This window comes from Brassica oleracea, chromosome C1, assembly GCF_000695525.1.
Source record: "Brassica oleracea var. oleracea cultivar TO1000 chromosome C1, BOL, whole genome shotgun sequence".
Taxonomy (NCBI): domain Eukaryota; kingdom Viridiplantae; phylum Streptophyta; class Magnoliopsida; order Brassicales; family Brassicaceae; genus Brassica; species Brassica oleracea.
In genome coordinates this window covers 18,881,176-18,896,462 of record NC_027748.1, presented here as the reverse complement: position 1 = coordinate 18,896,462, position 15,287 = coordinate 18,881,176, and the positions used below count along the sequence as shown (strand labels likewise).

Sequence of the window (15,287 nt, the reverse complement as noted above, 5' to 3'; positions counted from 1 at the left end):
TTGGTATCTTCTAAATCATTCATCTTTCTCATCTTCCATTTCTAAATCATAAGCACTTCTTCTATCTATCTTGAATCCAGGCCCCTCATTACCATCCTCTACCTATAAAAAAAAAAAGAAAAATCGTTCTATATTAAAAAATAAAAGGAATTCGAAAAGATTTCATTTGGGGGATTGGTGGTGGAAGAGAAAGCCTGCTGGCTGAGGAGAAATCCAGCCTTTGAGGTGGTTAAAACGGATTCCCAAAACCAAATATCTCTTATCTTTCTCTTTTAAAAATTTCCCTTGTGTTTGCTTGGATTTTGTCCATTGAGTTTCTTGATTTGTTGTTCTTATCATCCAAATTCTGAGAGAAACACGTGTGTGGGTGAGGATCAAACACTTGAGAGAGTGAGGATTTTTTTTATCTAACGTTTTGTGTTTAAGAAATTTCAGGAACCATGAGTAGTGATGATGAATGAAACCATCCCGGAAACTCAGTTGCTGGACTGTCTAACCTTCAAATGCGTGCTTTGAATGATTCTATGTCTAACATGTTGAACGCAGGTTTAGATCAGATCAATCAGAGGCTTGACGAGCTTCAGGCCAGCCAAGCTCATCCTAGAGCCGGAGCAAGAAGAGACCATCCGCGTAGGAACAACCGGTCCGACGATGAGAACCGAGAGGAGGAAGACCAAGAGGACGAGGCAAGATCTGCATACCGTCCAAGAAGAGGTCCTAGAACCCGAGATCTAGGTGATGTCAATCCATTTGCTAGAACTGGTCGTACTGATGATAGTTTGAACGGATTGAAATTGAAAATTCCACCTTTTGATGGTAAAAATGATCCTGATGCTTTTCTTGAGTGGGAAAGGAAAATTGAGCATGTATTTGATTGTCAAAATTATTCTAAACTTAGAAAAGTAAGGCTTGCTGCCACTGAATTCTCTGGCTATGCTATTAATTGGTAGGATCAAGTGTTGACCCACAGGAGGAGAACAGGTGAACGGCCGATTGAGACATGGGATGAGCTTACTGTGTTGATGAGGAATCGTTTCGGGCCAGCCCACTATCACCGCGATCTCCACCAAGAGCTAAGACGGTTGCTTTAGGGAACCAAGTCTGTGGAAGATTATTACCACGAGATGGAGGTCTTGATGACCAAAACGGACACGGATGAGCCTTTGGATGCCACCATGGCTCGCTTTCGTTCAGGCCTCAACCCTGACATCCAAGACCGTATGGAGCTTCAAGAGTATGGTAGTGTGGAACAGATGCTAAACAAGGCCATCTTGATCGAGCAACAACTTAAGAGGAAGAGTTTCTCAAAACCGACCATTACCTCTAAACCGGCCTACTCTCCTAAATCGGCCTTTGCTCCTAAGCCAAACTACCAAGACAAAGGTAAGTCTTCTTCCACAACACATAATGCTTTTAAAACTGATGTCCCTGCTCGTGATGACAAAGGAAAGGCAGTGGAGGCTTCTGGCCGAGCAAGAGACTTTAGGTGTTTCAAATGTCAAGGTCTAGGACATTTTGCCAAAAACTGTCCCAACCAACGAGTGATGATTCTCATGGAGAATGGAGAAGTTGAATCTGAGGATGAACTGGAGGACAAAGAAGATCTTGGTCCGATCTTTGATGAAGAGGACGAATCCTTTTGATATCCGCATCACGGGCCACTACTTGTTGCTAGGAAAGGCATGGTCGAGTCTATCTTTAATGAGACGGACGGCCGCTTGGTCGATGTTTCCGATCCAGCCTTTACCTTTGATGCTGATTCCGGTCCGATCTTTGATGAGGAGGACAGCTTCGACTACCCACATCACGGACCCCTACTTGTCACAAGAAGATCTTTGAGTGTTCAACCCAAAACCAATGAAAAGGAACAAAGGGAGAATCTCTTTCATTCTCGTTGCTTAGTTTCTGAAAAGGTTTGTTCTTTGATTATTGATGGTGGGAGTTGTACTAATGTTGCTAGTGACACTCTTGTCAGGAAACTAGGACTTGCTACTCGGCCTCTCTCTCATCCTTTCAGGTTGGAATGGCTAAACGAGGATGGAGAACAGTATGTGAAAGAGCAAGTTACTGCCTTATTACCATTGGCCGATATAAGGACGAGGTCGTTTGCAATGTCCTTCCTATGGACGCATGCCACATTCTCTTGGACCGGCCTTGGCAATTTGATAAGAGAGCCGTGCATGATGGCTTCACAAACCGACACTCCTTTGATCATAAAGGAAAGAAGATCACGCTTGTTCCTTTGACACCTTTGGAGGTTCATCAAGATCAGATCCAGCTCAAGAGGAGCCGTGACAAAGAACCTAAGCCAGATGAACCTGAATCATCCCAACGGAACTCCAATTTATATATAAAGCAAAGTCAGGTCAAGAAATCTCTTTACTCTCAAAAGCCATTTCTTTTACTTGTGTACAAAGAATCTCTTATGGCTTCTAATTCTGACCTTGCACCGGAGTTCCCGAGTGAACTTCTAGATGTTTTGCAGGAGTATTCTGATGTCTTTCCAAATGAGAATCCTAAGGGATTGCCACCAATACGAGGCATAGAACATCAGATAGACCTTGTTCCAAGCGCGTCTCTACCAAACCGGCCAGCTTACCGTACCAATCCGGTGGAGACCAAGGAACTTCAAAAACAGATTGGTGACCTTCTAGAGAATGGCTACATCCGGGAAAGCCTCAGTCCTTGTGATGTTCCTGTCCTTCTCGTGCCAAAAAAGGATGGTTCATGGCGCATGTGTGTGGACTGCCGTGCCATCAACAACATCACGGTAAAGTATAGGCATCCCATCCCTAGGCTAGACGACATGCTTGATGAGTTGCATGGATCATGTGTCTTTTCTAAAATTGATTTGAAAAGTGGCTATCACCAGATTAGGATGAAAGAAGGTGATGAGTGGAAAACCGCATTTAAAACCAAGTTAGGATTGTATGAATGGCTTGTTATGCCATTTGGTCTTACTAATGCACCTAGCACTTTCATGTTCTTGATGAATCATGTCTTGAGGTCTTTCATTGGTCATTTTGTTGTTGTCTACTTTGATGACATTCTTGTCTATAGCAAAAACATTGAAGATCATAAGATGCATCTAAAATCTGTTCTTAAAGTTCTTAGAAAAGAAAAATTCTTTGCCTATCTTGGTAAATGCTCTTTTGGAACAGATCACGTGGTGTTCTTAGGTTTTGTTGTAGGTGCTGATGGACTTAGAGTAGACGAAGAGAAGATCAAAGCCATCTGAGACTGGCCGAGTCCATCGACCGTGGGCGAGGTAAGGAGCTTTCATTGTCTGGCCGGTTTCTATAGACGGTTTTTTCCAGACTTCAGTTCCATTGCTGCTCCGCTGACTGAAGTGATCAAGAAGAACGTCGGTTTCAAATGGGAACAAGCCCAAGAAGAAGCTTTTCAGATGTTAAAAGGGAAGTTGACTCATGCTCCTTTACTTGTACTTCCAGATTTTTCTAAAACCTTTGAGATTGAATGTGATGCTTCCGAAGTTGGGATTGGTGCTGTCTTGATGCAGGATAGGAAACCCATTGCTTGCTTCAGTGAGAAGCTTGGAGGCGCCACACTCAACTACCCCACCTACGAACAGGAGCTATATGCTTTGGTGAGAGCTCTCCAAACGTGGCGACACTATCTTTGGCCGAAGGAGTTTGTTATCCACACGGACCGCCAGTCCTTGAGACATCTTAAGGGTCAACAGAAGCTGAATAAGAGACATGCACGTTGGGTTGAGTTCATTGAGACATTTCCTTATGTCATCAAGTACAAGCAATGTAAAGAAAATATTATGGCTGATGCCTTGTCCCGAAGGTACACCCTTCTTTCAGCCCTTGAAACAAAACTACTTGGTTTTGAATTTATCAAGGACTTGTATGTGGCTGATCCGGATTTCAAAGAAATATTTCAGAAGTGTTCCAAAGTGGCTTACGGAAAGTACTTTCAAAATTCTGGATTTTTATTCTTTGATAACCGTTTGTGTGTGCCCCAATGTTCTTTGAGGGAGTTGTTTCTCAGGGAATCTCTTGGAGGAGGTCTTATGGGACATTTTGGAGTCAAGAAGACATACAAGACGGTATATGATCACTTCTACTGGTCAAGCTTGATGAAGGACGTTGAGAGGATTTGTGGCCGATGTGTGGTCTGCAGGAAGTCCAAAACAAAGGGTCCAATCACGGTTTGTATTCGGCTCTACCCATTCCTTCTCATCCTTGGGTAGATGTTTCTATGGATTTTGTTCTTGTTTTGCCTAGGACTAAATCTGGCCGAGACTTCATCTTTGTGGTTGTTTCGAAAATTGCTCATTTCATTCCATGTCATAAAACTGATGATGCTGTGCAAGTTGCTGAATTGTTCTTTAGGGAAATTGTTAGATTGCAAGGAATGCCTAAGACCATTGTCTCTGATCGTGATGCTAAGTTCCTTAGCTATTTCTGGAAAACTTTGTGGTCTAAATTAGGAACAAGATTGATGTTCTCTACAACTTGTCACCCACAAACTGATGGTCAAACTGAAGTAGTGAATAGAACTTTATCCGCATTGCTTAGATCATTGGTTAAGAAGAACCTTAAACTTTGGGAAGAATGCTTGCCTCATGTTGAGTTTGCTTATAATCATGCTATGCATTCTGCTACTAAGTTTTCACCTTTTGAAGTCGTTTATGGCTTTAATCCTTTATCTCCACTTGATCTTTTGCCTTTGACTTTGAGTGAAAGAGTTAGCACATATGGCAAAAGGAAAGCAGACATTATCAAGAAGCTACATGAGCAGGTTTGTGCAAACATTGAAGCCAAAACCGAAGGGTGCAAAAGATATGCCTACAAGAAGAGAAAGGAGGTGATCTTTAATGAGGGTGATCTTGTTTGGGTTCACTTGAGGAAAGAACGGTTTCCAGAAGAAAGAAAGTCTAAACTTATGCCTCGGGTCAATGGTCCATTTCAGATCCTTAGAAAGATCAATGAAAATGCCTATCAGCTTGATTTGCAAGGTAAGTATGATATTTCTTCAAGCTTTAATGTGTCTGATCTTTCTCCTTTTCTTGTCGATGATCCAGAATTGTGGACAAATCCTTTTAAAGAAGGAGGGAATGATGTGCCCCAATCCATGGACCAGACCGATCAGAACGTTCCAGACGTCCCAGTTGAGGTTCATCCTACCGATCAGATCAGACAGACTGACCGGGCTGTGTATCGGCTCGACCCGCGAACGTCCGGATTGGAGCTTCCTCCAGATCCTCCACCAGATGCTCGAACTGACCGAACTGAAGCCCGTCTCTCTCGGCAAACTCGACAAGCCAAGACTGATGGTCAAGCCAGAACCAACTTAGCTCGAGCCAATTCCGATTCAGACCATGGCTTCTCTCTTTTGGCTCGATTGGCTCGTACTGCATGTACCAACGACAGCGCTGATGATCTTTCTACCTTGTTCGAACCGATCATGGACTTTTCCTTTGGATATTTCTCTAAGGCAAGGATCCTTAAGCTATCAGAAGACTTGGGCTTTGTTGGAATGAAACTTGTCCGATCAGAACGTCCCGCGGCCCTTGTTGATCGACCCGCCTATGTGCTGATCCTTACAGCTTTTGACTTAGCCGGTTCAGATGCATCTGGAGGGAAGCCGATCGGTCCCTTTGACTAGTAGTCTTCTCTTTATTTTTCGTGCCTTGACCAGATCTAGTCAAGTTTATTCAATGTTTTGCCTTGTTTTCCTACATTTCTATTTAATGCCTAGATCTACAAAACTCTATAAGTATGTAAACTCTTCTATGGAATAAAGATAATCGATTTTTGTCTAAAGCTTTTGAGTTAAACTCTTTGTTCTTTGTTTAGAACTTGTCTTGTTTCTTGGTGAGTCATATCCAAGCAAACATATCTCAAACTCGTTGGTCTTGTGAGTCATATCAAGCAACGGTTCGAGATTTTTCTTTCGGTGGACTTGTGAGTCATATCAAGCACCATCTGAAGTCGGGAATATCGAAGGCCATTCCGCAACCTTCGTGCGACCCTTCAATCCATCTAGTTCTCCATTCGGAGTTCATATCCAGATCTGATCCATTCGAGTGAGCCGATCTTAGGGTCCTTCAGGGAATCTCTCCACCATGGATTGCATGGCGTCGAGCCTATCGGAGAACATCTGGTGAAGGTGAGCGATCATAGGAGACTCCGCTCTTGATGCTCCGTCTGATGCTTCCTTATCAGGCTCGGGCTCCGAGTCGCTGTCCTCCCCGTCATAGGTTTGAGCGTCGTTGGCCTTTTCTCGCGTAGATGCTTCTTCTCCCGACGCTGCAGTCGGGAGACTCACGCCTGTCCCGGAGTTAGGTGTTTCCAGAGGCGGCATAGGGAGAACCTGAGTCCAAAATCGACGCTTCTTGTTGCTCGCTGCGTTAAGGGCTTGGTTCTCGTCTCGGAGGGTAAGATTCTCCGATTCGAGCTGACTGAGCTTCTCGGCGCTCTGCTCCAGTTGCTTGGAGTGTTCTTTGAGTTTTTCCTTCAGGATCTGAAACTCCGAGGACAACTCGGGATTGGTCTCTTCCCGAGCTCTATGTAACCCGGTTACTTGACCTTGGAGGTCATCGATTTGTCTTTGGAGTTCAGCCTCTCTCTGGGTAGCTTCAGGTAGCTCGTAGTGCTCGTCCGCCGCCATTATCACGTAGTTTAGATTACTCCCCTCCTTCTAGCGCCAAACTGTTGGGGGATTTTTGTGTAGGATCTATGTGAGTACCACAGAACGGTGGACAAGACTGGTGTTTGTATTGATTTTGAGAGATGTAGTAGAAATAAGGACTTAAAGAGACGTTTTATTGAGTAGACAAACTAGGATTACAATGATTTGAGTAAGAACCCTAATTCTAGCCGTCTAACCCTAGTCTCCAAGTCTTGAAGTGTCGATCCCTTGCTTTAGGGTTTGGGTTCCCCTTATATAGTCTTCCTAAGGCGGGCCTCAGTCCGTTGGAGTATGTTAAACTCATCCATATTCGGAAATATGGAAGGTTCTCCTTATCGGAAGTTTTCCATTTCCCGGAGGAAGGGAGGCAATCCTGGGACCGGACACGGAAAACTCCACAGTGGGGAACTGGGGTTCCTTCTAGCGGGGATCCTGGGAACCGGAGTTCCTTCCAATGGGGATCCAGAGGCCGGTGTCCCGCCTGGGGTCTAGAGGAATCCAATACCTGAGTATTTTTCCCCAACAGACACTACCTCTACTACGTCGATCGACACTACCTCTACTGCGTCGATCGACACCACCTCTACTACGTCGATCGACACTTGTGACAGAGCAATGATCGACTGTTCAACTCGAACATCGATCGATACCAATCCGCGAGCAGACATGGTCGCGACACTTGTGCTACAGAGGGACGAGAATGGAGACCTGCATGACCCTGGAGGTCATCTGTGTAATGGATCAGGTCAGATGATAGATGGACAAGGGACTGCAATCCTTGAGCCATCTGCTGCCACCGAGGATGCTAAAGTTCCTCTTCAGAGAACGCTAGCAGATTTGATCAGGCCGAGTCAGTTCTATACCAACAGGTCTGCGATTTGACCTCTAGAAATCCAGGGATTTCAAATACACCCCACACACTTCTCTTATGTGGGTCAGAACCCTTATCGTGGTCTTCCTAATGAAAATCCCTCGGATCATATTGAGGCACTCGAGGACTTTGTGTCTGGCATCCAGAAGGATGAAGCAACCAAAGACTACATCATCTACAAGCTGTTCAAATGTTCTCTCTCTGGGAATGCTAAAAAGTGGCTGAGATGCATACCACCTGGATCTCTCACTACATGGAATGATGCAAGACTGCGTTTATGACTGAATTTTTAGATGATGCAAGGGCTGAAGAGATGAGAGATAAAATTTGGACATTCTCTCAGGGACCTACAGAAGCTTTCAAAAGCTCTTGGGAGAGGTTTAGGAGATACCAAAGGGACTGTCCACGTCATGGTTTTACAGAGATTCAGCTGTTGAAGAAGTTCTGCAAGGGTATTGATGTGCGATATCATATGATGCTGGATACTGCAAGCGAAGGAAACTTCGAGAAAAAGACCCCCAGAGGAAGCTAAGAGAGTGATTGAGAACTTCATGTCTAGCAATAGTTCCAAAAATCTTGATATGCAAAGGATAAAATCAGCTGCAATGGATAGTGACAAGATTGTTGAGGGTGATATTGGTTCTGTACATGAAGTTTCATTGGTGGAACAAGATGTAGAAGAGCATGAGAATCAGCACCATATTCAGATGATGGAAAAGATCCTAAAAATTCAGTAGAAGACGAGTGCATACTTAAATCTGAGGTTGGATGTTCTCTACAAAGAGATGAATGGAAAATTTGAAACCTTAGATGCCCATGTCATGATGCTAGATGCCCAAGTTTCTTAGACTGCAAAAGTTGTGAAGAAGCAAGAAGCTATGGTCAAAGGGAAAGCTGTGGAAAATGAGAGGCATCAGGTTAATGCCATCTCAGATGATGACTTTGGGGAAGTGCTCGAGCAGGAGAAGCTGGAAGAAGATGATTTCGCCGCTCGAGACCCGCATCCTCCCACCCTAGCTCGAGTTATATCGAGCAGGAGAAGCTGGAAGAAGAAGCTTTGAGCATCGATCGACATCATCAGCCGAGCATCGATCGACACCACTTTTGGGATTGGACAAAACTGTTCGAATTCAGAGCCACTCAGATTTTGCCGCTCGAGACCCGCATCCTCCCACCCTAGCTCGAGTTATATCGAGCAGGAGAAGCTGGAAGAAGAAGCTTTGAGCATCGATCGACATCATCAGCCGAGCATCGATCGACACCACTTTTGGGATTGGACAAAACTGTTCGAATTCAGAGCCACTCAGATTTTGCCGCTCGAGACCCGCATCCTCCCACCCTAGCTCGAGTTATATCAGATAACGCCAATCGGCAACAACACAAAAAAATCGACCGACAACAACATGGAAGCGTCGATCGACAACAGCAGAAGAGCAGCAAGCGACAACCGTCAAGGCAACCTGAATTCCATCTCAGACATCAGTTTGCTTGAAGACAACAGAGAAGACAAGTCAGCAATCTGCAGAAGCACCAGAACAAGAGCAATCAACCCTAGCTGAAACATCTTTCGTTGAGAGTGTTGATCGACGGTATATACCAGGTGTCGATCGACACAAAGTGGACAGACACGAACCTGCCATGGAATGGCAGGCAACGGAAGAAAGAATTCCAACTGAGAAGAGAGTGAAATCTAGGAAACCATATATTTCCAAACACCATAGGAGAGAAACTAACAAAGTGGAACTTGATGGATTTCACAAGAGGGTGAAGAGGGTTCCTAAGGATATGTCTTTCGAGGATGCATATCATAAATATAGACTTGGTAAATTCTTCAGAGAGAGCAGAGAGACTGATAAGTATATTGAGCTCCTATTCAACAAGGTCAGCCGTAAACCGAAGAGGATACTGAAGAAGGAACAAGATCCTGGAAAGTTCCTGATTCCATGCTCTATTAGCCACCATTTACCAAACGCCCTATGCGACACTGGATCTGCAGTCAGCATCATGGCTATAGACCTTGCTAAGCTATTAGGACTGAAGATGGAACCTTCTAAAGATAGTTTCACTTTCTTGGATAAACCTTCTAAAGATAGTTTCACTTTCTTGGATAGCTCCCGAGTAAACTCAGCAGGCATGATCAATAATGTTAAGGTGGAGATAGGGGAATGCATTATCCCTGTGGACTTTCATGCTATGGATATCAAATCAGGCAAGACATCTCCACTTCTTTTTGGAAGAGCCTTCATGGCTACAGTGGGGGCAGTTTGTGATCTTAAGAGAAATAAGATGTGTCTGACTAATGTTAATGAAACTGTCTTCTATGATCCACGGAAAAGAAGAAAAGTGAGGAGCTTATTTTATGCATAGAGATGTTTGAAGATCCAGGACCTACAGTTGATTCAAATCACGAGCCTACAATACCAGAATCAGCGTCGGTCGATATTAAAATTGCAGCATTGGTCGACTTCCAGTCCTCAGAATCGATCGACAATAAGACATCAGCATCGGACGACTCTCAGTCTTCAGAATCGATCGACATGAAGCTTCCACCATCGGTCAACACCCTCCGACTTTCAGAAAAGCTCGAGACTGAAAAGTCTAAGTCTGGAGGAAGGACCAAGAATAGAAAGAAGAAAAAGAAAAGGAATGTAGATGAAGATTTCCTGCCACTAGTCCCTTTGGTATGTCAAGAGGGAAGTCTTGAGTATAGAGTGCGCTGCAGAGGAGATTCTGAACCTTTTACCAAGGTTATAGTGCTATGTGATCCAGAGCTGAGAGAAAAAGGAAAAGTTTCTGCAAAAGCTTTTCTGGTCAGGTATATCGTTCTAACTTGTTTAATTGAGTACTTATTATTTATTTATCACCATAACTCCGACTAGATATACACTGGGAACAGTGTAATTTAAGTCTGGGGGGAGGTTTAATGATACATAGTTAATTGTGAGTCTTATCAAATGTTTTCAAAAAACGTTTTATCGAGTCAAGAAGGGGATTATGATCAAATACAATTTTACTTACTATCTAACCGCTCTCTAGCACCATTCTTTGAGGTTATTGACTGCAGGGTGTACTGAATGGAAACGCCAAAGTTGATCACCTGCCAATAACATCCACACTAGCTGAGAAAGTCTAAACAAATCGAAGCTGACTTCCAACCTTAATCAATTCAACTTGCTTGTTTTGGGGCTTGGTATACATTGGATCGGATTCCTCTTTCAGGTCTGAAAGGTATAAGTCTGTAAATTTTTGGTTTCCTTCTCTCCTCTCTTCGGCATCCAGAAAAAAAAAAAGATTGAAATGATTTCCTGGAAGAGGCAGAGGGGTAGGAGTGTATCCTCTGATCCCATTATTTTAAGTCTGAAAGGAATGATAACACATTGTGGAAACGAGGGGTAGGAGTGTCTCCTGTGACCCCGGTATTCGCTACACTTCGTCAAATAAAAGCCACAAAAGTAGACAAGTCAATGAGATGGACAAGATGGACTGTATCAGCATCAACATTCATTGAAATTAAAACTATAGAGATTCAGAGAAAAGAGATATATGGAGAAAGGAAACTAGAATAAGACTACCTGTTTACTCAGATACCTGCTAGAGTGAGAGTCCATGTGTCCCTTGATTGATACTCCCAAGATTTAGCCTACACATTTATACGCATAAATGAAGTCAGAAGAGGGGTATGTCAGGCGGAATCGACTAAGCTGTGGGCTGGAAGGTTTGGTTGCTAAGCTAAGGTCTAGTACATGAAGTGCCTTTTAAGTTGGCACTGATCTGATGTGGCTTGCAACATTGCAAAGGTAAGAGTAGTAAGTTTAAAATTGTGTGAGTCCCTGCTGTTTTCAAACCTCTTTCACATAACTACTCTATGTTTGGCTTGAGGACAAGCAAAATGGTAAGTCTGGGGGAGTTGATATACCATGGATTTTACACATTATTAGCCATGGTATATAGGTGTTTTAAGATATATTTACTACAATATAGAGTCTATTTAGAGTGTTTAAGGTTCAGGGATGATTTGGAAGAAAGATGTGATTTTGGTGTCTTTTAGAGCCTTTTGAGGTGCAGAGCTGCACAGATATGTCAGATGTTTAGATATGGATGGATACCTTCCCTCGCTGCGATTGGCTCATCGTTTGACACAATATAGAGCTTTGAGTTAGCTTTCCAATGCCACCGGTTTGAGGTCAACCCAACGGTTAGATCATAAGTTATGCACGTTTTACTGAGGAGTGGTCAGTCTGTCTCGCGAGAGAGAGTTCTCGACGGAACGAATGGAATGTCGATCGATGACCATCGATCGACAGAGATGTCAGAATATGGGCTGAGCATATCTTATGACCGATTGAAGCCCTGAAGCCACACAAAGTTACCAAAATGCCCATGGACGATCAAAAACCCTATTTATGTATTTCTAAGCCGTTGTTGACGGCAACAAGCTTTATATTATCCTATTCTATTGTTTTCTCTTAGCTTTGGAGAGAAGATCAATTCTCCTTCAGAGATTGTTTGGAACTCCATTGGTTTTATCACTGATTTCTATGTCTGAGTAATAATCTTGTTAGGTTTAGGGATTTCATGAGCTTAATGTCAAACTAATAATCAATTAGGATTGCTAGATTATCTATAGGTCTCTACACCAGGGTGATTTGTAATACTAGGATCTGGAATAGTTAGGATAGCACGATAGTGTGACTAATTGTTTGAACCTAGAATCATAGGATAGTTGAGAGGCACGAAAGTGCAATCAATTAACGGAACCCGAACTCTGCTGGATTAGATACCTAGGCTCATACGAGAGTTGGTCTAGGAATCTAGTTGAACTTAATCAATTAGGTCATTAATGCTTGTCTGAGGAAGCATCGATCGACGCTCAGGCCATAGCATCGATCGACGCTCGCTCCAAGTCAGTAAACGACATCTGAGATTGGGGTTAGACATTTGATTAGCAATTGCATGCGAAATCTGGATTGCTTACTTATTAAAATCGAGTTCTAGAATTGAATCTATAAACCATTCTCATCCTTGAATTGTAGTTTTGAATCTCTTGATTGATAAATCCCAGCGTCTATCTATTTCTTCTAATTTTTTACAACCTCAATCAACCAATCGAACAACTACTTTGTTCACCTTGCTTTCATTGATTTACTGCATTATAAACTGTTTGCCTAGCTTAGTCTTGATTTCTATAGTCTATTGTGTGCTCTACAATTGAACCTCTTATTTGAGAGAGTAAAATCACTCCTTAGGGTATTTTGAGTGATATCAGGGAAGAGGTTCTACGACGAGCAGAGAAAACGATAGGGAAACTCACCCCCAGGTGGGAAGGACCCTATAAGGTAATTGAGGTCAGCGAGCAGGAGCCTATAGGCTACAAGATGGCAAAGGTAAAATATAACCCAACTGCTGGAACGCCCTGCACCTCAAAGCCTATAATTTTTAAATACGGTCTCCGGACCATGATTCCTACTATCTTAATATATACTATTTAAGCATTATGATTTTCTACTCCTATGTATGCTAAACGTCTCTGGACAAAGTTTATAATAAAAAATAGTTCCGACTATAAAAGGCAGTAGAAAAATCACCATACTTAAAGGGGCATACGAGCTGGATCAGGTCTCCAGAGACCTCGATCCTGGCCAACCCTTGTCAAAAAAGTGGCATCCACAGTGGCAGGAATGGGTATGCTCAAGCCTGAGTATGCTGTCAAAACTTGATGAGGCCATCCAAATAGAGGTTCCCATAGTTAGGCTTGGTCCAACTACCCGAAGTGGATCTAGAGCCATAAGAGCTGGTTTCTCCAAAGACGTCCAACAGATCCTAGATCAAGATGGACAAACCGGCCAGAACCAGTTGCTGATTGAAGAGATGATCCAATTAAAGATTGAAGATCAAGCCGGTCCAATAGAGGTTCAAGATCATGCCGGCCCAATCCAATTTAAATCACTCGGCCAGAACCGAACTGGCCAAATCATTTCCACATGTGATCTCGGTTCAGACTCCTCTCCAATCCAATCTGGTTCTGCGTAATCAGCCCCATTAAATTTAAGGTAAGCAGGTAAGGTTTCATTTATGATTTCTAACCGGTTTATTGTTTCTGGTTTGTGTTGGTTATTTTAATTTCAGTTTAAGAACTTATGAGCAAATTGTTTAAGTCATTTTTTTTATTTCTTTTGAGTCCAATAATTCAAGTCCATTTGTTTAGCGTTTGCTTCGAGTCCAAGTAGAGTCGGCCCATTCTGTTTTGGCCTTTCACGATTTAGAGTCCCAAAAGAGTCATTGTCGTTTTTGCTTCAAGTCCCCTAGAAGGACATAGCTGCCGGGTATTTAATCCCCACTATAAGCAGCTTTGTATTTTTTTAGTTCATGAAATATATGAGTCAGTTTGCCCCTAGCAAAGAAACCCTTTTTCTCTCTAGTTATGCGTGAGAAGCCAGCCTAGAAAGAGCCTTGAATATTATCAAGTTTTCATCACCAAACTTGTGGCGATTATTCACTCCATTCCATCCAACGATTCTGCTTGAGAGAGACCTCAGTCCCACAAGCCGGATCCCATCTTCACGCCATCTCCATCCCCTGTTCTTGTTGAGAGAAACACACGTCCAGCAACTAGAACCCATCCGCCATCTCTATCCTTCTTTTGTTTTGTTTCATTTTGCATCATATAGTTTAGATCGGCCATATTAAATTAAAACCCATAAAAAGTCATATTTGCTTCTGTTCTTCATTTCTCAGTTAATTTACTTTCTAGTTCATCTTATAAACTCATAAAACTTATAAAAATCATTCTCTTTTGTTTCAGGAATCAATCGGCCGGCCATATCTCCATCGCATCCGCCTAGCCGCTCCTCCGTCCGTCCAATCCGTTCGGTCCAGGCCGATCCATCTGAACCTCAGTCAAGCCATTTGTGAAGCCTGATTCTCAGCCTGTAACATTTGGTTTCAGAGCTTAAGGCTCCTGATTAATCGGTTATATCTTGTCCTTAGACATATTGCATATCGTTTTTGTGTTCATTCATATGCATTAGAAAAATCATTAAAAAAAAATTTGTTCTTGTTGTTCTTGATTGTTCATCCTAGCATTTTTGTAGATCAATTTCGTGCATCAGTAAGAGTAGTCAATCTGTTTGTGTGATTGATCGACCAGCTTTCCTTAATTGGAGGTCGATTGGCCAATTCACATTAAATCCGATTTTGAATTGCTCTAGTTGTCTAGATTGATTGGCATTTAGTTTGCATTTAGTTTAAATTTTTAATCATCAGTCATTTAAAAAAAAATATATATATATATGTCTTTCAATCTAATTTTAATTTCGAATTGCATTTGACTTTGAACTTTCCTTTTCTGTTTTATTTTGATTGATTCGATTTTAAAATTCAAACTTAAAAAAAAAAAATTTCACTTTCCTTTTTAAATTAGATTCAATTTTCATTTTTCATTTAAGAAAAAAAATCTTTCAATTTACTTTCAAACTTGAATTGCATTTAGTTTCTACTTTACTTTTTTTATATTTTGATTGATCTCACTACAAGAAATATGCACATTCTTAGCACACGATAAACGCTATGGTAGGACTTTCATGGCGAAACTTTAAATGCTATGTCATCGGTAGCCATCATAGGTCCCCTTCTACGACATTTTTTTAACTGCTATGAAATGAGCAGATACGATAGCAATACTTGAATGATGTTATTAACTTAAATATAACACTATTTTTTTGAAACAAATTGATTAGGATTTATATATTCGTGC

At 42.2% G+C, this 15,287-nt stretch overlaps 1 pseudogene; it reads left to right on the top strand.

Annotated features, from left to right (window-relative positions):
• Positions 1-5,637, top strand: part of LOC106334109 — a 6,285-nt pseudogene extending 648 nt beyond the window's left edge.
• The last annotated feature ends 9,650 nt before the right edge of the window (positions 5,638-15,287 follow it).